Source organism: Cyanistes caeruleus, chromosome 1 (genome assembly GCF_971803275.1).
Source record: "Cyanistes caeruleus chromosome 1, bCyaCae1.hap1.1, whole genome shotgun sequence".
In the NCBI taxonomy this organism is placed as follows: Eukaryota; Metazoa; Chordata; class Aves; order Passeriformes; family Paridae; genus Cyanistes; species Cyanistes caeruleus.
The window spans coordinates 124,177,357-124,198,689 of NC_141701.1; the positions used below are offsets into that span (position 1 = coordinate 124,177,357).

The 21,333-nt window shown below is 34.9% G+C and overlaps 1 long non-coding RNA gene across 2 annotated transcripts; it reads left to right on the top strand.

Moving 5' to 3' along the window:
- The first annotated feature begins 7,119 nt into the window (after positions 1-7,119).
- Positions 7,120-20,367, top strand: LOC111924275 (uncharacterized). 2 transcript variants are annotated; one of them, XR_015277712.1, is made up of 6 exons: positions 7,120-7,251; positions 7,379-7,525; positions 17,926-18,036; positions 18,590-18,611; positions 19,223-19,361; positions 19,829-20,367. It is a non-coding gene; the product is annotated as an uncharacterized LOC111924275 (long non-coding RNA). The 2 variants fall into 2 exon arrangements; XR_002861560.2 differs by lacking the exon at positions 19,829-20,367 and having other exon boundaries at positions 19,223-19,693.
- The last annotated feature ends 966 nt before the right edge of the window (positions 20,368-21,333 follow it).

The window sequence follows — 21,333 nt, forward strand, 5'->3', positions numbered from 1 at the left end:
CAGGGGAAGTGGAAAATGTGATAAAAAAATTGTGTCTGAGAAAGTGGAGACATTGTGGGGTTTACCTTCATTCTTCACAAGAAAACATAATTTGCGAGCATTTTGTATAAATTCTAAAGAAATGCTGGATTTTGCTTTGCTACTTTATTCTTAGAACAGTTACTTTTCTACAAGGACACAAAGTTAGCTGCAACTCAGCAGAATGCCTATATTATTAAGGACCAAGTTCTCACGCTTTTTTATTTCCCTGGGTTATTTGTTGATTTAGTGGAAATAATTACATTTTTTTCATTATCCAGAATTCAACCCACCCAGAGGTTTTCTGTCACTCACTTATAAGTGTTTCCAGAGGACATAACTGCAGTGTTATGTTTTGAGTCTGTCTCTGACAATGAGAAGGATGGGTATGGGGTGACAAGAAAAACTGTGAAGAACATCAAAAATGATGAAAGAAGAAATATAAATGCTGTTTGAATCTGGACAAAGTAGCCTGCAGTGAGGTTGAAATCATGAGATTCCTAGTTATCATGCCTGATGAAGCTGTCCTTGCCAGCACATATAAAGGTGCTTCCAGATGAGCCAGGCATTTCAGTGTAGAGAGGAATATCACAGCAAAAGTGAATTTGATCAGCCCACACCTGGGTACCATCAGATAAGAAAAGAAGAAAAATATGGGAAGAAAAGGGAGAGGGGAAATTGCTGAAAGAAAAAAATAGACTAGAAATCTGGCTGGGCTGTAATTTATGGCTATTCTAAAGGAACATTAGTTTTAATAATAACTGTCAGAAGCCTTTTGTGTACCTATGTAGTTCAAATCTGAAATTATAACTGAAGCTGAAGAAAAACTGAATGTGCCTTGAGTGCATGTTTCAAGAGGAAAATTTTCTCCAGTTGCTGCTGCAGTTAAGGTGCTACCCGATTTCCCCCATCTTAGCTCTGGCTCCTTCACATGAAATACATGGATTATTTTTATTCTCAGATGCTTGACAGCTTTTCTGAGAGGAAAAAAAAAAAAAAAAAAGAAGAAAATAAATTTTCAAGTGAAATCTCTTCAACCTAAAGGCACCAGTAGTTTTAAGTTTAATTCGGTGTCAGATGTGAATTAATCTTTATTAGTTGGTGAAAAGAGAATCAAAACTAGGGTTTTGTGCATGAAAAGAATAATTCACTGGTTCACGGAATTTACATGAAGAATTCCAGGTACTTTGGAAATTGAACATGAAAGGAGTTTAATGAAAAGTTTGATAGTGCATTATGCCTTTTCATATATTCTTTTCCATGGGAATTGATAGCTGCTGACCATCAAAAACCATTGACTTTACATGATCTGATTGTATAGCTGAAGACTTTTTGTCTTCTTTCCAGTGTATTATCCCGTTTTATCCAGAGTGAAGTTGTGCTTTAACATTGCCTCCCATAACAGCTCATGGGCAGATACACAATTTCTGTCAGTCCTACCTTGAATTTCAATCATAATTTTACATAATTAAGGAAGTTATGCTTTAAATGTGAATTGCTCCATGTTCAGAATTAAAGGATCAGAAAGTTTTATTATTCCTCAAATAATATCAAGTGTTAGTGCAGGATTATGAAGATGATTACTGCAAAGTGCCTCTTTAATTGAATGATCAATAACCTTTATTATTTATTGATTTATATTTGCATTTGTATGTTGGTTATGTATGTTAGCATTTCTGGGAAGCAATGAGAGTTTCATATATATTTTAAGGTGCAAGAGACATCTGAATTCTAGAGAGAAAGTATGCTTAACCACTTACTCGATTTACCATATTCATACTACAAGCCCAGATGTCTGTGTTTGACAAGAAAAATGTATTCCTGCTTGGCAATAAAACACAATAGATTAATTTGGATACTTGATAGCATTTTTGTTAACCTTAAAAAAACCAGTATTTTTTCTAGCTGAGCAGATGTCCTGTGCATGTAGCATGAAATAAACAAGATAAATATATTTTGTCTGTTTAACTTAATCATTGTTTCTTCTGTGGAGATTAAGTTTGATTCATGCTCAGAACCAAAGGTGACCTAACCATCCTTCAAGTATTTTCTTCAATATATCACAAAATCATTAAATCTTCAGTTTCTAGTAAAGCAAAATTGTCCAAACATAACTGGATGTAAGTGAACAACTGAAGACCTGTAAATTTGTTTCAGTCAGGAGCTAATTTCAGCCTTCTGCTACCAAAGTAACAATGTGGGGAGGAGAAAAGTACTTATGTAATAATAATAATAATATATTTATATAAATAATATGTTTTTATTGTCTCTCATTCCCCTGTTAGGAATCACAGTCGTCAGAATGTTATCAAACTGATGATGCTTCATTAACAAAATGGAATTTTAAGAAAATCTTTAAACTCTATCTCTGCCTTATCTTCCCACTGTGAAAGGACTCAGATGCTGGCTAATTTCCAAGAGACACTTAAGCAAAGTGTACATGAGTAAGCAATTACTGAGCAAGTAACTTCTGTACTGTGCTGCTTTGAGTGGCAGAAGTGCCCTTGTTTCAGCAGGAGACAGAAAAGGTCTGTAATGCAGAACTTCTCTGAAAATCTTTCTGTGGTATCATATTCATGGCAAACTTTACAATGCATGGGTAAATGATCAACCTAATTACATTTCTTGTATCCATCATAGAAGTCTCATTATTTCCATCTCTTCCCCCATCTGTCTCTGCCCATCTGTTTTCTCTTATGGTTGGCCTGTAAGGTCTTTGAGACTGGGGTTGTTTTTTATATCCATGTAAAATATCTAAGGGGACCCTGCTTTACAAAAAGGAATTATAACCAAAGTGATACAATAAATATTTCATAACCAAACTTGCATATGTAAGAAGCTGAGCTATTAGTAAACTGTAAACGTTTGAAGACCTGAAAATGTCAGATTTCAAGCAAATCAAGGGATCCTCTTTAGCATATAGAAAACTTCTGATTCTGTTTAACCTGTCTTAATCACCTATGTATTTTTAATTCTGTCAGAAATGTACAATTCAGCGCATAATTTTTCTATCTGTAAGCCTATCAGAGTCAGGATTGTTACAGAAGTGTAGTATTATTGTCATCAAGCATTGCTTCAGGACACAAGGAGTGCACAGAAAGCATGGAATGCCTCTTTGGGATTTCTACCGAGTCTCCTGGCTTTGTCTGTTTGCAGCATTCTTGGTCTGGTATATTTCCAAGGACATGCAGCCCTCTTTAGTTTGTTTTTTTTCATCAAGAGATGTAATTTCTACTCCTTGTCTCAGCAGATCAGGATTCTGCTTTAAGTCTAGAAGAGTTTCTCTCTCCTAATTTGGGATTATTTTGGTTTCACTGTGACACAAAGGTGTTAGATCAGTCCAAGCAACAGTCTATTTTCCCCTAGAATACTCTTATTTAAAGAAATAGTGATGTGGAATTCTTAGAGCAGCACAGATATTATAAACAAAATACCTGTGGAATAGAACTTTTAAAAATGGTAGAAATACCAAGTTGCAACTGTGTTGATGGAGACAACAGCATGCAAGGCTATTTTTTACACATATATCTATTTTTCATAATTAAATTATTTCTGTAATAAATGTAAACTGGGTATTTAGGATTAAACTATGCTCTCTTCTAGCTCATCCTTTGTTGATTTTTTTGTGTGCATGTGATTTCATAAGGTTAAAAAATCTAGGTGACACATAGAATTTTTGATTTTAGGATTTGCATCGTCTGTGCCACCTGCCTCTGTATGTATGCTTATTTGTAAGTACTATAGCAACACTCCTCACTTGTCTGGTTAGAAACTCACATTTCCCCTTACATGAGTTTTACACACATTTTCTTTAAAATTTCAGTAATATAAAAGGTGCCAGAGGAAAAATTTAGGGGTTCATAACAGAAGCAAGAACAATTGGAGTTGTGAATTTATAACAGAGGCAAACTTGTAGATAACTTTAAAGCCTGACTAATAGAAAACCAGATTGTGGAACAGTAAACAAGAAACCTTAGTCCACAGCAAAGTAATTTTGCTTAGTTTACTCTTTGGTGCAAGGTATTTATAACAAGCCAAATTACCTCACTTTTTGCTTTAAGTTGGGCATGTCCATAAGAACTCTTTTCATCTTTTCTTTAATAATCAAAATATATTTCATGCCCACGCCCCTGCTCTCTAATGCTATTGGCATTTAGTGACTAATAATGGTAATTCTCTGGTTGTAGCAATTGGAAGTATTTTTATAACTTTGTCGTTTATCTGAGAACAACATATCTATAATTTCTTTATTACATAGCAATTCCTTGAAAACTCCATGTCAAAATGTGCTTTGTTGAATCTCTGGAAAGATCCAACATATATTTCTAATCTTCAATGTATGAGTTGTTTCTATAAGAAGCACAGGAGAGGTTTCTCTCAACTGCTTCCTCAAGTGGAGTGATGCCTTCCATGAGGTACATTAAAGCCCTGATCCCCTGGTATTACAATGTAGAACACACCCTCTTGTATTTTCCTCTCCACTCTGGTTTTCCTCCCAGTGAAAAGCAGCATGCACTCAGCAGTGCTTCACACCCACCTTTGCTTCAATAAGCAGTGAGTACAAGGCAACAATTCAGACAGCAGGGATTCAACTCACAGGGATTCCTTGACACTTAGTACGGAGTGAGATGTTCTGCCTTTCCCACTTCTGTCCTGGAAGCCTTTAAGTGCCTTCAGTTATATAAAATTTAGAAACTACTCTAACCAAGAAAGGATTCTAGCCAGACATCACTTCAAACATGCAACATAAAATATTTCCAGGCAGTGCCCAGAAAAAAAACCAGTTGTAGCTCCTGAAGGAGACAAGAAATGATTTTGTTAGCATTTTTTAAAATTACAAGGAGCAATGAATGTATGGTACAGTCAGGAAAAAAAAAAAAAATTAAATTATTTCTAGAAAATTTTAATCTGAGGGTATTTAGGGTCATAGAAGAGGATTTTATCCATTCCCAGTTTGGTATACATGAATATGGTAAATAAGTGAAAATAGGGATACAACAAAGGGACATTTTTGCTATATGTGGAAGCGATAGATCATTATATTGAAGAGAACTTCCTTAGAAGTAATATAGAATAGGGGAAATAGATTCAAAATTTTTGATACATAGATTTCCCCAAACTATCCCCAAACTCTGATCAGAAAAGATATTTATTATATATTTAAAACAAGAAAGTGACCTAATAACCTGAGATATTTCTTTGAATGGGTCACACTGTTTCAGGTGGGTCTTTATAGTGCATATGGGACTCTATAGTGCATATGGGATTTATATGCATATGGGATTCTATTTCCATGTATCATCCACCTGCTTTTCCATAAATATGTAGGAAGTAAATTATAATGGACATATTTGATGGAGAAAAAAACTGAACAAAAACAAATGAAAAAAAATAAACCCAAATCCCCAAAACCAAACAGTAGAATACCTGGGTTTTAATATAATTATAAAATATTTATGCTTTATTCCATTTATATTTTATTCCATTTTCTTCTTTATATTCCATGTAAATGCAAGATATCAAATGGTGAGCTGTACTTTTCAGAAAGAAAAATACAGCTATATTTATGCATGTGTATATTTTACTTAGATGCTTGTAAAGAAAACCCTCAAACATCATTTTAATTCTTCTTTAAGAAAGAGGCAGAACTAAAAACTATAATTTCCTACCTTTTATGTTTTTTTGCTTGCTTTAATTTTAGAATAGGAATTTTTTCCTACCATTCTCATTCAGGCGAATTTTCTGCTTATAAATAATGGTATAGAAGTGATTAAGGATAAAATAAGCAACTTTAAATTATTCTTTCTTTATCTTGCTCTCTGGAACTCTGTGATCTGTGTAACTGCATGCTATCCTTGTTAATCATGAGGGAGGCTAACTGGAGTGACTCAAAAGGAATCAACCCTGTGATAATTAATGCAAGATTCTGAAGACATAAACTAATTGTGAATAGTTCATTTCACTTCAGTTCATGATTTGTTGATGAATAATCATGAACTATCTGGAATTAATTAGCTGATTAATGTTTATGAGTGACTATTGCCTTTGCATGTTTCATGATTTCATGTCTGCTTAGACTATTTCAGAGGAAGAAAAAAACCATGAAAATGTGAAAAGGAATGCTGAAGAAAGATGGATCACAAAGATTAGTGCTTGCTTGCAGAACGTTATTTCAGAAGTGACAAAAGGTTAGCAGTGTATCAGTTCATTTTTCTGAGGTGATTATGTGAAAAGAAATAAAAAAAATAGGCCATAGTAAAGCAATTCACAACCACAGAAAACCTCAGTGCCCTGATTATTAATGTATTTGTACCTTTACAAATTTTAATTGAATAATCTATCATCAAAACTTTATTGAATGTATGGCAGCAATTGTAAAATTAAAAGTGAAGGTTTCAAGGATGTGAAATTGAATTTCTAGGATACAAACTACTATTGATGTAAGGTACATCTATGTGTCATTCATATCAGGGAAATACTATTTGTTTGGAATTATACTAAACAATTCACACATTTTCATGTCATATACTTGTAAATATGGAGATTAAGTTTGATTCATGATTTTTAAATGTGTTTTTGAAAAATTCTGCAATTTTTTCCATTGCATAAATGTTTTCTTTAATTACATAGAAATATGTAAATCCTTTTAACAGAAGTTAAGGGCACAAAACCTTACATAGGTTTACATTTCATAGGTCATCTGGCTACACATCCTCTAAGAAAATGGAAACAAAGTCTAATCCCCCAACAATTTAAATTATTATTTTGTGTTCTCACAAAGTGTTTATTCATGAGATGAAATATTAAATCACTCTGATGAAAGCTTAAATTAACTTTAAAAGTGTTTTTCACACGAAGCCATGAGAAATTAAGTTTTATACCTCAGGATCTGCAAAAAGCTGTATATTGTGTTCCTAAGCCAATGGACTCTTTCTTTCAGAAGGACAGGATAGCAGGATTAATGAAGAGCTTAATGATCTCCTGCTGGGATGATGAGTTCAGGAAGTAGCTGCTGTAAAAGGAGATTTTCTGGTACCAGCTGAGGAGCATTTGTGGAGGAATCATGGAAGGTGTTTTTGTGGGGTGGCAGTTGACTTAGGAAGGTCCCAGGGAAGAGGAAAGAGTGGTTGCTAATGTCTAATTTAGATTTTGGTCTTTTTAGAGAGAGGAGGTGTATGGACTGATTCAGATTTCTTCTGAAGGCAAGCAGTGACGAGGAAGTCAGAAGTTAAGGTATCCTAGATTTCTGTATAACCAAGAGTTATCTGTAACTTCCTGCCTCACCCCAGGACACTGGGACAGAAGAGTTATTCAAAGCAGTATGCCAGAGGTGACCTAGGGCCCACTGTGTCTCCTTCAGATAGTGATATTCCCAGATATTCCTCAAACCAGGGTTCAGAGTCTCCTCCTGGTGGGGTCATGGATTTATACCTATCTGATGGTTTTGGATGTGACCAGCAGCTGCAGATCTCAAGAAGATATGTGGTGCATCTTTTGCAAAGATCAGGTACTGTTGCTGTAGTTTAACTATGATAAATAAAAAGACCCACTGACATTAACTGAGCAGTGCAAAACTGTTGTGGGTACTGACTCTTTTTCTGCCTGCATGCCAGAGTTTGAAGAGCTTTCTCACAACTCACAATTAGTGTCTAAACTGGCAATTTTAAAATTTTACTTTTTTGGGGTGGGAGGTTAAGTCTTTTTTTCTTCTTCTAAAGCATAGAGAAAAAGAAAAAAGTATAACACATTTGACTTAAATTTCAGTGTATAAAAATCTGTAAAATAATTTTTAATTAAATTCATAATTAAAGTAATATTGCACTAAAAATAGTTGAAACTAAATTCCTAGTTGTATTTTTAATAAATACTTCAATATATATAGTATATCTTGAGCACTTATTAACTCATATATTACTGATGTCCTAAGTTAGTTTCAAAGTTGTCTTTAAAGACAGCTGAAGTTTAAAGACTTATATATATATATAGTATAACCTGTAGAACATTGCTTTTGGGTTAGGTTTCTTATAGGTGAAATTAGTTCTCATTTTATAGCTGGAATTCATAGAGGTAATGAAAAATTGAGACAAATTTTGAGGTTAGAAAATGAGGACAGTAGAATCTGTGGGTAAAGGACCATCCAGTCATTTGGTAAGCTAAATATCACTTTAGGTAATTTAGTCCAGCTCAAGTTTAAGGGTCTCTGTTCCTGGGCCAGAATTTAAAGGACTTGAACACTTGAGGTTGTAGTTAGAGGCTTAGCAGTGCTTCAGAATCTTACTAGACTCTTATTTGCAGGTTTTTGTAAAAACTCCATCAGGTAGAATAAACTCACCAAAGTGTTTGCATTGTGTAGCAAACCCCTGGGGAAAACCCCTTTGAAGAGAGGATGGCTACAGGAGGAATAAAAGAAGGTTTAGGAGGAGAGCTTCAAAGGAGCTTTTCTTTTCCACTGTAACAGTACTTCTGAAGTAATTAAGTTATGTACTAGCAGAAAAATAGGCATAGGCTGTGAAAATTGCTTATTGCCCTGTTTGTATCTGCCTTTTTTCTATCTTTGGCACCTTTCTTATACCTTTTCTTTATTGAATATGTTTATTTCTTTTTTCCTGAGGTTGCAAACGCTGTGTCACAGACTGGTCTCTTCATAGTTGTATGCTGCAAATTTAATATGATTTGAATGATACTCTAGAGGTCAGTTCAAACACATTTGAGATAAAAGCTGTCAAAAGTTGTTTTCTTGTCTTCCTAAAATTCAACCTTCTGGAATATTGATTTGAATACAATTATTCTTGAGTACATTTGTCATAGAAGAATTTGCTTTTCTTTTTCTTAACTAGTACCTCCTGGTAAATGGTGCATGTGTAACTGATCAGTCACCTGTCATGATTTTCTACTGTGGTTTGGGGTTTCTTCGTTAGCTTTTTTTGGTTGGTTGGTTTGGTTTTGTTTTGTTGTTTTTTTGTTTTCTCTAGTCAGGGAATTGGTGTGAACTGAGTCCAAGTGGGTGGAGGTCTCAGGTGAAATGGGGGCAGTTGAAGTCTTGTTGGTGCACTCAAGGCTTTGGCAAAAGGTTCAAATAAATATTTATTATAGCAATCGCAGTAACACTGAAATGCTGCAAGTATCTCTCCACAGCCACTCCCTGGTCAAAGTTTCCATGTTATTTTTGGTGTGTAGTGTAGCTCCTCTACTGGTGAGAGGCTACAGAGGGAAAATGTACTGTCATGTGCTAAGCAATGTCTTTACTGAGGTAGCTACAACAGCCTGAGGACACAAATGTACATTTGGCTCAATAGGTATAATAAGTATTTTAGCCCAGGTGTCTGTGATGTCCAGATGGCACAGGAAAAAAAAAAAAAAAAAAAGGGAAAAAAAAAAAACAGGGAAAAAATATAATGTAGCTTTGGATTGAAGGAACTTCCAGATATGGCTTCAATAGAATGAGATAAACATGAAAAATGAAGGTATATACATACAGAGAGCATGTGTGAGGAGTATAGCTTGTGTAGCACAAATATAGTTACCACAAGCAGAACAATGTTGTATCTGGGTATTTTGCCTATTTAAACTACTTAGGGTTGTCAAAAGGCACAAGTCTCTAGTGCAAAAATAGCATTCTAGTAATTTTCTCCTGACTTGACACTACCATTCTCATGCCCCCAAGAATCAATAACACAATGTCCAGCAGAGATGGAATATTACTGAATATTATCTGTCTGAGGCTCAGACTTGTCTTTATCTCCTTTAGATAAATTAGTAGCCTGTCTCATATTTCTTTCTGTAACTGCAGAATGCAATTGGAATTCAACACAAACTTACTGTGAAGGTGCTGCTGATTGTTACAGGTTTCCAGCCTGAGGGAAAGACACTATCTTATTCAAATTAAGACCTTATCCTTGTCACCTCGTTTGCCAGCAGCTGAACTTTCTTGTGAAACAGGGAAGTGTATCCTTCTGTTAGTTTAAATTGGTACATATGTCTGCCCGCTTTTTAAAAGGAATTTCACGCTGAGAATACATGCTGAAAACGCTCATAAAATTCAGTGGCTTGCTGGGCAGGGTGAAGATGTTAAATTTAACTTATTTCAAATATTTTTAAGACTTTGGCACTCCAAAATATTAGACAGCAGAGATAATGTAACATTAACTACTGTTAGGGCAGCTAATATTTTGTATTGTGTGGCTTCTTTATATATCTGTATAACTTCAACTTAGCAATACTTCTTGTGAAATTTAAGGATAGTTCCTCAGTGTGAGACCTACAGAATATTCCTAAGCTATCAGTGATCTTCAACGTTGTGTACACATGTAGCTAGGAATATATAATGTTGATTGTTGACTTTTTTCTGAAAGTCTCCTCCTCTGAGGAAGTGTCTTTAGTAGTGCTCTAGTAGCCTGTGTTGTGACTGTTAGGGTGGAAGGCAGATTTTGATGCAACACTAATGGAATTAGATGAACTCTTCTGAAGCACACTAGAAGTTAGTTAATTTTATAAACTGAGACTCTGTTAGGGGTCACCAAGATTTTTAATAATACATTAGAATTCTAAGTGTGTGAATTTAAATTCTACTGGAATTATATAAAATGCTTTAAAAGTAAAATCTTTAACATAGAGGTCATTATTTTCTGCAGGGATTTCTCAAAGTGGATTAAAGATTGAATCTATTTTACTCCTTGTTTTACAAGATACTTGATCACCTGCTGCTAACTGAAACTTCACTTACTTTGTAAAGGCCTGAAGAAATGCTTAAGTGTGGTTCAGGTTGGGCTCTTGTTTGATAGGGATTTGTGACTGTTTTTCCATTATTGGCAACTCCTTTTCTCTTAAGTACCCCAGGAAATTGGCTAAAAGGAAAACAAGCAGAGTAGGATGACAAAGAGATGATGAGCTATAGGGAAAAGCAATCTATTTTTCCCTGTTTAAGGACTGTAAATTATTAGATGTTTGGGGTTTTTTTTATGCAGCAAATACTAGAAACACTGAATTTTCGTAAGTTCATCAGTAGAAATGATGATAACAGAAAAGAAAGTGTTATCTTGTTTATTCTGGGTATATATGATAGAGAAATGCAAAAAAAGGAAGTATATAAATAAAGTTTAGCAGGGAGCAGAAATAGTTAAAGAAACATGAAAGTGATAGTAAAGTCATATTTGAGTTGGAAATGGGGTCAACTTGTCACAAGCAAATCTGGTTTCTTAATTTTTGCTGCCAAAGTCTTTCACTAGAAAAGTTTCAGTTTGTTTTCTAAAATTATCTTCATGCCACCTCTTCAAACTCCTACTCCCTAACCCTCACTTCTGGAGTGTAATGAAATTAACCACTCTAAAGAGGAAAGTAGTGGAAAGCACAGCAAAATGACAACAGTCTTGATGAAGAAGAATCATATGGTGTGCCCAGACAGTGTTTAGCTTGATGGAAGATTACACAATAAACCCTTTGCCCTCTAGTTTTAAACTTGCTGTTTTGATGTCAGTGTAGTGTCTGCTTTCTGGAAAGCATAAAGCAGAGTTTTTTATTAGTTTGTCTTTACTGGGGTTGTTATTAGAGGCTATCATTCTGCAGCACATAAATTGCATGTGTGGCTGCAGAATAATAAAATTACTTTAATTCATTAGATTACAAATCTCTCAGAAGAAATAGCACTGGTATTTTCCAGCATCTGCAGTTCAGATAACATTTAGTTTTTACTGGTCCAACAGTACAACTTTAGCTTGAGGCTTGATTTCTGCCAGGTGCACTCAGCCGATTGCACAATATAGGAAAAGTAAAAATTTTTTATCCTTCAGTATACATCACCAGTGACTCTTCTGAGAGGAAGCATAGTGGGAAGGGAAAGTTCTATTTAGCAGAAATTACTGGTGCAAAGAAGAATGAAAAATAAATACTAATGTTAAATTTGGTTTACTTAAATACTTGGTTTTCAAAGCTGTGTGAAACATGCAAAGCACTTTGAGTGCCAGGGGGTCCATGAAGATGAATCTTAAAATAGACTGTAAGCAAGCAGAGTAACCACTTGATCAGTTTAAACTGGAAATAATCAAAGTTAATAAGAGATGAAGCAGGCATTGCTTTTGTATTCCAGAGATTTGAAAGAGACTCTGTATGTCTAAATATGTACTAAATTACCTAAAAGGAGGAGAGGAGGCTATCCAAATATGCTTTATTTTTCTTCTCCCTCTACCTGAAGTACCAGCAGGAATTAACCTGAATTTCTGTTAATGCCTTGACCTATGGACTGCTTCTCTTGACTTGTCTCTTGACTACTATGGACGCTGGAAGTTCTTTATAAAATTACATTAGAAAACAACAGGGGAAAAAAAAAACATAAAAGAAGTTTTGTTTTCATTCTTTTAATAAGCAAATGTTGCTAAATACAAACATCTTTTCCTCAGGGTGTTTCTGAATGCCAAATAACTTCAGACAGACGGTTATTTAGAAAGTTTTGCTATATAAGCAGTATCCTCATATAAGCTATTGATAATGCAGGGAAAATATCTTACTGTGCTGAAGCAGAATGTTGAAATAATTAATGCTGAAAACAGTCTACTTCATCCGAGAAAGAACAGGGGATATGGAAGAATTATGATTCACCATTTGAAAACACTCAATTCTCATTTAAATACAATAGCTCATAGGTTCCAGGTAGCTCATTGTACAGTTGTTGCAGAGTTCAAATCAATCACACAAACTGTAACTGGGTTAAATTCAGTATATACAAATATATAAACAATTGATAAAATTTTCCTTCGCTGTAAAACTTTGTGGTATCATGTGAAGATAACCAATGAGTTTTAATCTAATTATTTCCTTGATTATTTTCACAAAATATTGCCATTAGGCCCACCAGAAAAGAGCTCCACTCCTTGATGGTGGCCCTGGAGAATTAATTGGAAGTACCTTTTTGCAGACAAATTGGTGTGTCATCTTTAATGTTACTTTGAAAACCCTGTGGGATCACAGAAGACCAGAATAAAATTCTGTTTGTGACGTGAGAAATTACCGTTTTTATGTCTTCTTATAATGGGCAATAAAGGCATGAGGAAACCTGGACTGCAGTACCTGGCAGCAGCTACCTTGGCCTTTGCTCAAAGCAGAAGAAAGGCCTGTGACTTTCCCACATGTGTGTGTGCCATGGCTAATCACAGCTGCTTTGTAACGTCAAAATACGGGGATAAGCCTTTATGAAAAATGCTCTTGCCTTCAGTGAGTGTTTATATGCCAGAATCTGAGGGGGGAGAAAAACCCCAACAATGGAATTGGCATGACAAAGCTACCTAGGTTCTCTTACTTGGCTGGTTTATCTGAGTCTTGCTGATCCTGCTTGCCAAGTGTGTGAAGGCACAATGCAAAAGGAAACATGGTTGAATTTCAGGGCTGTGTGCCATCTGAGATGTGTTCCCAGCACTGTGAGCATGACCATTTTTCATATTGTGTTGCTACTGATAGACCCACTGCTCACTTCTTGTGTGCTGAAGTTTGGGACTTTGATATAGAAATATGCAAATTTAAAATTCACAGTCATTTGTTGTATAAGCTAACTGTAGTTGCTATGGAATCCCAATGAAAAGAAAGACTGCTGACACTTCGTGCTCTCCTCAGCTGTCTGTTCTTTTGTTTAATTCAGGTTTGATTGTATCCATATCCTTTGATGGAGGGAAATGACCATTAAAAAATAATTCCCCTTGTGATGTTATCCAGCATGATTATAGAAAGTTCTGATCTTAAAAAGGAAAAAGAACACATAAAAAGTAAGATATTTGGGGCATTTTTTTTCAATGATAACACAGGCTAAATATGTCTTCTTTCATCAGTCATGTAACTATTGTTAAAAAAAAATGAAAAGAACTGGCATCCTTTTATTGTGAAGAAGGAGTAGTATTTACTGGGGAAAAAATGCTACTCAAATATAGTCATTTATTGCTTCATCTTTGGATTCACTAACATTTCCACTTATACAGTGTGGAGAATCCTATTATTTGGGCCATGTGGGATACAGGATTTGATAAACAGTTTCCACTGACTGTTGAAAGAACTCTGCTTTTTGACTGCTGTGATATTTGTCTTAGCCAACAATGATGGATACCATTACATATCTTAAGTGTAATATTAGGACACAACTTCCTGTGAAGTATAAACTTCAAAGGCATCATTGATTCATATGTGCACATAGTCATGTGTTCTTTAAAATTCCCTATAATCTAAAAATTATGGTGGCTCATACACTAAAGCAATAAAGAATAAAATGGCAAGGATGTTTTCCTATGATATAGCTGTAAGGGAGTCTTGGCTCCCATAAAAATGAGAGCAGACTCTAAGATTTTTATTTTTTTTTTCTACTGTTTCATGACCTGCCAAAGACTCTGGGTAACTCCTTACTAAAAATGATCCATCATAAAAATTAAATTTTTTCACTTGACTGGAAATCTATGTATCAAGCCCAAACCAAAGTACAGCCAGACAAATTCCTTCTCTTTTTTTGCCTTTTGTTTCTGTTACAACCAAAATAGAATAATTTTAATGTATTAAAGTTGCTGAAATAACTGATAAATGGTTTTTTTTACTTACAAGAAAGGAGACAAGGGTTATATTTTTAGTCTTTAGTTATGGGAGATGAAATTTTGTGGGGTTCTTTTTTCATTTAAAATGCCTTGCTTTTTTGCCAATAAAGCTCACTTTTCTTTTAGAGTGGTTACAAAACTGCTCTTCCAAAGGCTTTCATCTCTTAAATCAGTTTCCAAATTTTCTAATAGGCTCTATACCACCAACTGAAACAAATTGTTGTTCCTGCTGTAGCCAGTCCACCTTCACTGTTATTTGATTATAAATGTTTCAGTGGTAGTGCTGTCTAAATATTTCTCTAATTCTGTTCCCTCCCAAAGGGGAGACTCACTCTAATGCTGCAGAGGACCATTTATTAGTCTTGTTAGTATATAGGTAATGCTCTTTTCAGAGAAAGGGAACTTTCTCTGTCCTGAAAACTTAAATTCAAATTAGTCCATATTTGGTGTTTAAGAGAAGAGTAGAAATCCATGCATTAAAAAATGCCAACACATTTTGATTTGTCTTTTCAGTTGATCAGCTGTTTTGCTTATCTGTTTCCTGATGTCAATTGGTTAATGTGTTAACAGGTAATCAACTGTGTTCTTGAACATTTTTCACTGGTTGTGGCTGTATATTTTATTCTTCATTGAAATTATCTACCTATTTCAGGACCTATCTACCTATTTGTCAGCATGGATGCATCCCCTGACTAAATAATCATTTCTTTGCAGTTCCCAAACATAAGGTTCTGTTTTCCTCTGGCTTCTTCATTTATGTTAGTCCTGGAAGACAATATATCTTTGCAGTTAATAGAGGATACATGATCCAAGAAGGTTAAAGGTATTTGTGTGCAATTTTCCTCAGTATTTCTTACTGGATATATTTAAATACCATTTGGAAGTCACTTATTTACAAGCTAGGTGCCCAAGCTGGAGGTTTAGGCTTCCAGTTTAGTAACCACTGTAAAAAAAAAAAAAAAAAAAAAAATAGAAGCTCTTTAATGCTAAAGTGCTGTAATAACATGTTCTTAATACATTCATTACTTCTCACATCCATTCCCATGAAAAAGCAGCTTTTCCCTCCATGAATACTAACACAAAGGGTGTGTGACAGGCCTTTATCTAGGGTTTTAGGAAGGCGGCAACATGTCAGAGAATGTGAATTTATTTCTGAAATAGAAGTCTGTACATTTACAATTTTTATGGTAATATTTAATGATCTCTCAGCCTGCTTATGTGACTTTCTGTGACCCTGGTTTCCTTCAGCTACTGGGACACCTATGAAGTGCAGTACTAGATATTTCTGGAGCTTTCAGTGCAGAGAAAGATATTAGTCAAGCTGACCAGCAGGTTCTCAACTTTCCAAAACTTTTTAGATGGCTGAATAAAGGTGTGCAGAATTACCTCTGCAAGTACTGAATATTAAGAAACTGTTCAGAGAACTGCCTGCTGATTACTTTTTAAAATATATGCAAGTAATACTACTTCATTCAAGATAGGACAGCGTAAATCTTTCTCATTGATTCTTTTTGTATTGTTGCTTTATGAGTTATTCTTTTTGTTCTTGGGTGGCTAATTGTATTATAGTCCCGTATGGGGCTATTTTCAAGACACTAAAAAATATAAATAGTGTCAATTTTTGTATTGAATCTTTTATTTGGATCTCTGCACTGCAGTGTTAATAGTTTTGATTTGAGGCTAAATTCTATCCCAAAAGTGACTTAACTAAAGCTGGTTTACTCTTTAAAAGAAACTTTGAAGTTATTCAAGATTTATTCCATAGCAACCACAGAAATTTCATTTTTAAAAGCAAAAAAAAATATTATCTAGCATTACCTTTAGGTTTAATATTATATTTACAGGCCAGAATACCACAATCTGGGAAGTGCTAGATGTTCTGTTTTCATTTATTTCAGAGAGAGATCAATGATGCAAGATAACATGGTGAGGATTAATCTGTCTGTTGAGAACTATGACTATTCAGAGTAAGCCCAATGATAAGGAGAAAATAAAGCAGGTGGCTCAGTGCTTCTAATATGTTCTGGCACTGAAGCCTCAAATTAAAATGCATGAAAGAAGAGACAACTATTCTTTGGCAAATTCTGTGGGTTTTTTTTTTTGTTACTCTATCTTCAATAATTGTTTTAGCTATTAAATTTTTAATCTTGAGTGACTACTGATGCAATTAGTATATTAAAATAGCCATGACTGACAAAATCCTCTGTTGTATTTTTAACCAAAGTGAGCAAATGTGCATATCAAACCACCTCAGTGTTGTCAATTGCCTTACTTCAATCAGAATTCAGTTAAGGAGGGTAATTTTGAGCCCAGAGGTGCAGGTGGGCAGGTGATTGTTCATGAGACTGGGGGCATAAAACCTAGAAGACCCTGGACTTCTTTTGTTCATCTGGCTCCCTTACTTGAAGATCTCTCTAGAATGTAGAAGAAAGTAGTATATGGAATAATTTGAGAACTAAAATATATAAATAAAGAGATTTTCCAGAGAGATTGTAGAATCTCCCTCACTGGAGATATTCAAGAAGAGTTTGGATGCAGTCCTGTGCCATGTGCTCTAGGATGACCCTGCTTGAGCAGGGAGGTTGGACCAGATGACCAATTGTGGTCCCTTCTAGCCCTACATATTCTGTGATCCATAATCCGTTAATTTCAGAAATCCGAAAATGCCATCCACCCAACTATGTTTAGCAATCTGACTTAAAACTGAGGAAGTTCAAGGAAAAATCTTCAAAAGAAAGAAAACCAGATCAAATAAATATAATTTAGAAACTGATGGATAGTGCCTTTTGGCCAAAGTGAGGTGTGTCCGATTCACCTAATGGGCTTCCCTGATCATTTTGGCAAAGGAAAATGTTGCAGATTTAACAGCAATCATTCTTACAGCTGAGCAAGGATTAAGCAGATCGAATAGCCTGGTAGACTGTGAACTGAAATTAGGGAAATAGATTCATTGTGGAGTAACGGAGAGAGGTGTTCTGATGACAAAAATAGGTTGCCATGTTCCTGTTACCTAAAAACAACAAAAAAATCCCCATTCCCCCTAACCCTCCAAAAAAAGAAAAAAAAAACCCCACCAAACACCACCCCCCAAAAAAAACCCCAACAAAAAACCAAAACAATCAAAAGGGAAAACAAAAAAGAACAACCAAAACAACAAAACAACTGCTGGAAAATTACTTTGGGTCTCCAGGAGGAGGAACATGTTTAACCATCTAGTAGAGAATAGTAGTTGCAAAAGGTCAGGTATCTCTGGAAGCTTCCCTTTTGAAACCTGTTTGCCTGAGTTCAAAGATGGAGCCATCATTTTAAAATGCAGCCAAGGAGGAAATACTTGTTGCTTTTTATGCAGTAACCCTGGATTCTGGCATTCAAGAAACAAAGGCCACCCTTCTACATGTCCTTCACCTCAAGGGCCTTGAACCTAGAGATCCTGTAGCAGAAGACCTACCCAAATCATGAGGTAAAGTTAGGTGAAGTTCTTTCCTTTGCTTCTGTTGAAGCTAAGAGGCAGTACAGCAATGTGTACAAATTTATTTGGCTTAGTGGTAAAGCAGGCAATTTCCTGTCTAATCCAGTGCTCCTCACTGAACTATTATTTCAGGCAAATAGTCCTTGTGGTTTGTGATATTTGTGGGTGGTTTATTGATTATTTTTTCCTCCTCCCCTTTCCTGACTCTAAAGTAAATGGCAAAAACATTTTGCACTTCAGCGTGATCAGAAATCAAAAGTGTATTAGAAACAAGCTTGCTTTGCCCTTTGTATGTCTAGAGAACAGAGGCTCAGCTTGGAATGAAAAAAATTGAAAGGTTGCTTTTATTCATAACATGTCAAAGCCTGGATAACAAAAAACTCTAGATTGTGAAAAATATCGGTTTAAATCTCCAAGTACAGATTAGAATTCAAGACTACTTCTTGTGAAAGTCTCTATCCTCTAGCCCTGTGCATTCAATATATGTATTGAGACTGTGTTTGGTGTTGTTTTGATGCAGAATTTGGGATTTTTTCTCTTACAGATACCAGAAGAAGAAAAAGGATGTGAGTTTTCATTATCATACCTTGCCATTATCAAATACTTGCCAGTAATGTAATGTCATAGACATATGATTGAGTCACGCTTGATTCATCTGAAAGTTTAGGCGAGTAAGGCTGGTTCTCCATTGGCCAGTGATGATGGAAAAGAAAATTCCATATCCAAACTTCCTTTATGGATATTTTTTTCCTAAAGTGACATCAGAATTATTTTCTTTTGTGTGTGTGTGTATTACACATATTTGGGTAAAAATAAGAACAATTGAAGGCGCACACACATGTGAAAGACTAAAGTGAAGCTTCCCATGGCTAATTCTCATTAGCCTCACTCAGTTACAGCTCAGTATATATGTGATGTCTTTAAGCAGAATTCTCTGAGTCTTTAGGCAGAATTCTCTGTCCCCTCCTTTGATCTCTGTTGTGGATGAAAGATAATGGTGTCATTCTTACCTTTAACCCTTCTTCTGAATGCAAATAGAGGTTATCAGGTGTGTTAAGCAGGTGTTGATTAAAGCTTATGGAAATATTTTGTATTTGATGTCCTGCATATCAGTTGTTTGGGAATATGTGTCTCTGAGCTGCAGATGTAAGAAAATAATATTTTCTTTTGCACTCAGCTTTGGGTTGTGCTTATTCTGAGATGAACTTTGCTTGAAACGAAAAAGGTGCCACCTCCCCAAATGACCACCAGAGACCCCCAAAGGTGCAGTGACAAGTATTACATAAGACTGCAGAAGCTTAACAGTTATGCAATAGGTGAGTGGTAGTTGTATTAGATAGGCAGGTTTATGTGCTTTCAGTGTATAAATTCACTTGCTGTTTATTCCTTGGCAAGATTGATTTATGGAAAATTTCCACCTTGCACCCTGTGCAGAAAAAAAAAAAAAGTCTCCTTTCTATAACTGACTCTGTTTGTATAAAGAGAGTTTCAAAATTGGTCAATTTATGATGTACCCATTGCAAACTTTTTGGACAAAAATATATTCAAGTGAACTTGTGAATTTCTAAGTTCTTATTTCAAATGCTAGATGCTTTAGGGATTTGCTAATAAATTTTTGCATAAATTTTTGCATGTTTGTGTAGACATATACATGAAATGTTCTATGTTTTTTTTCATTTTCTGTCCCCTTTTCCATTTTTTTATTTTTCCTTCATTGCTATAGCTTAACTTTCTTCTTTTTCTTCCTTCTTTATATTGCTTTTCATCCTACTACCTGAACCAGTATGAATTTACAGATCTATTCAGTGTAAGTAATACTAATTATATACTGTTGGAGTCATAATATAGTCAGAGATTTCTTTTGTATTTCAGTGCTGAGTGAAAGTAATTTCTATCAGTTACATAATATCCTAAACAGAAACCTATTAATTTAAAAATTCTGAAGAATCCTGTACCATATTGATATTTGCACTTGTACAGCAATATGTTCAGACATCTGCACAGACAAATGCTTCATAAACTGTAAAGTACTAAAAATATGTATATATGAAAGTGACTCACACCTAGTCAGAAAAATAGGAGTCAACCACAAAAACATGAGAAAAACAAGACATACACAGAAATAGGATTTCAGGATAAAACTTACAGTATGGATTAAAATCACTTATGTGGTGAATTTAAAGAGATTCAAATTTAATCCCTGTTTTGGAAATGGAACACTTTGATGACAAAGTCAGTTAAAAAAATGGTTTGAAGAGAGCACCAAACTGATAATGATTTTGGACAATCAAGAATTAACCTAAATAAAATAGCATTGAGATATTTTCTATTTCGCTTTTAAATTCCTTTTGAAACAACAAAGAGTTTTAAAGAGTTTAGAATCTGACCAAACTGTAGCAATATTTACTGAATAATTGAATAAGTGTTGGAATGCATCGGGTAGCAACAACATTTTGTTTACCAATTCAGACATCTATTTTGGACTAAAAAAGTAATTTGAAGTACATGAAAACCTTCAAGTGCAAACTGTACAAAAGTAGAATCCTACTTTATTTATTAAATCCCCTCCACTCAACTGAATTTCTGAACTTTCCTGGAAGATGATTTGTTTTATGTATTTTTGGTTAGACTATAAGGTCAGATCCAACAACTAGGCAAGAAAGAAAAATATGTCAGCAAGAAATTGTAACATTGAGGCTTTTATAACTAATTTAGTAAAACAGAGAAGGTTTTATTGATTATACTTTCATTTTTATAGCCTCAAAAGAGTACCAACTGTTTTTCTTCTCATTTAATTTTTCTAAAGTAAAGCAAATAATTTTGAATTGCGATTGGCTAAGTTTTTTTTGCTTAACTTGTTTTTATCTTCCTATTTCCATTCACCAAAGTTCTTGCATTCAACTTTCTCTTTCCTCTTGAGTGATTCTTGCCCTGAAATTTGATTTCAAAGAGCTGCATAAGAAAGGATGAAGTATTTGTTTTGTGAGAACAATGTTTGTCAGAAAGCCTGAGATATGCTAAAGTGCCCTTCCGTGTGACAGAAGCATTTTTCAGTGCTGGGTGACACAGCACAAAGACGTCAACAGGAGTTCTGTTGGCAGCAAAATGAATTAAGCATGGTTTCAAAAAACCCTGTCTCTTGGTTGAATTATCTCACGCTTAATATAGTGAAAACTATCATTAAAGGGTGACTGTCTCTGTTCCTCCCCCTGCCCCATCGCTGGAGTTTCATATTCGTTCTGTCTTTCTGTTTTCTAATGGGAGTTGAGCTCAGTGGGAGACATTAGT